Source organism: Alligator sinensis, unplaced genomic scaffold, assembly GCF_000455745.1.
Source record: "Alligator sinensis unplaced genomic scaffold, ASM45574v1 scaffold1297_1, whole genome shotgun sequence".
NCBI classification, from domain to species: Eukaryota; Metazoa; Chordata; order Crocodylia; family Alligatoridae; genus Alligator; species Alligator sinensis.
Window position 1 is genome coordinate 593452 of NW_005842901.1, and position 2194 is coordinate 595645.

Sequence of the window (2194 nt, forward strand, 5' to 3'; positions counted from 1 at the left end):
GCCGCGCCCCTTCCGTCTCTATGGCACCCGCCCTACGGCGCGGCTTCCGGCCCAAACTACGGGCGCTCGGAGGGGCGGGGCGGGCCTTGGCCCAGGGCCGGCACGGCGGCGTCTGGGAGGTGCAGCCAGGGCCTCGGGCTGCACGTGCTCCCGGCCGGGGCGCGGCCTGGCTCTGGTGCCCCGTGTGCCGGCACCTGCTCGGGCTCAGGCCCCGTCCAGGACCCGGTAACTAGGGCTGGTCTCGCGGACCCGAGGCGAGCTCCCAGCAGCACAGATGCTGCCCGGTTACTGAGGCTCAGCCCTGTGTTGTCCTGTGCTCTGTGAGGCCTCGGCCGTCCCTGGACGTCTGTGCGAGCGCGAGCGGGAAACAAGCCGCGTCCCCAGGCTACCCTGTCCTCCCCCGCCCTCATCCTCCTCTCCCTCCTTCCAGTGGCGCTGACTGATCCTGTCAGCGCCGTCTCATAACGTGAGGCTGGTGTTGCACAAACGGCTAGTTTCGTGCCCCTGGAGGCTTTTCCAATACACCTCATGGAGAGAGTCACACTCAGGTTGGATCCATCTCAGTTTATTTGTTTGCAAACAGATCGACAAGGGAGCTCAATACTCAAAGCCGTGTCGACCCCTAGCCATGCCCGAAGATACATTTTTATACCTCTCATGAACAAGATCCCATTGTGGCAATCTGATTTGCTACAGTTTTCTGCAAAGTTTATGTGCAAAGCAGGCAATAACTAATCTGTGTTCCCACAGGAATCAGCCTTATCGTGAACCAAGCATTGTTCGGACTGTTCTCTCCCCCTAACAGGACCCCCCTCCTCCTGGCCTCGCAGTGGTGGGGGAGAGAGGAGAAGCAGCAATTTGCAATTCTCAGCTGTGAAGCCTTTTGTGTAGTGAGATTTCAGTTCTCAGCTGTGAAGCCTTTTGTGTAGTGAGATGAGACATTTATGCCACACTGGCAGCTACTGAGGTTGTCCCTACAGACCCCTGAGCCTGGGCGGGGAGAGATGGGAGAGTAACGCTGATGTTACATGAGGACAAGGTGGTACTTCTGCTAACACTTTGTGGTTTCAAACGTCCTGCAGGAATGGGGGACCTGACCAGACGACTTCACAGGCTGGGGGGCAGCTGCTGCTGCTGCTGGCAGCAGCATCTGCATCCCGGTGTGAATGAGCCGAAGCTAATCTAAATGTCAGTCGCTCTGATGTTTGGAGGTTTCAGCAAGTACTGCAAAACATCCCTGTTTTTCTACAGTCTACCAGCCCAGTTCAACACATACAAGCACTGTGTGATACCCAAGGCAAAGGGCCTGAGACATGCACAAAACAAGGGAATGGAAAGAACACCTTATCTCTGTACAGGTATAGACATATTAAAAAAAAGTTGGCAGCTGACATGGTCAAGTAAAACACAATTAAAGTTCCTATTTCTAGCCCTATAAGGTTATAGCACATCAGCCTTTATATATAAAATAGATTAGGTATTGGTGCTCCTTGACTTCTGCCAGGTAGAGGGAATGGAAAGGGGGTTTATCTGTCATGCTTTTGTGATACCTGGATTCATGAGTGGATTTCAGTGAGGCATGATATTAGTATGTTAACTAGAGCAATCAAATAAATAAAATTATATGAAATATGAATGCAACTTGTCTGAGGCAGTTGGACTTCTTTACCACAGCATATACCAGTGTATAGATTTATTCTAATATTATAAAAGCCTAAGTCTGTCTGTCTGTCGGTCCCTAATGCTTTATTCACATTCTGATTGGCTGGCAGAAACAGCCAATCAGAGTACTCCAAGCTTGGGGGAGTGCTGCCATGATTCTGAAGCTGGGCTGAGCACCAGACAGGGTGGACTAGACCACTCCCTGCAAGTGGCACCAAGGACTGGACAGGGGGTGGGGGAGCCCTGTGCATGCCCAGAAGAGGCAGTGTGTTACTTCAACCTGGCTTGCCTGACTTCTGTAAAGATAGGGTGCTTTAGTGGGGGGTTTTGAGCCTTTTTATCTAATAGCTGATTGAATCAACTGGAGGTGTTCAAGAAGAGGTTTGAGAGCCACGGGTCAGGGATGACCTAAGCAAAGCTATGCCTCTTATGGGTGTTTTTCATGCTTCTGGGCTTTGCTGGTTACCTCCACCCCCCACCCCTTTCCTGCTACATGTGTCGGGGTGTTTTTAAGCCTTCCCAGAAGCATTGG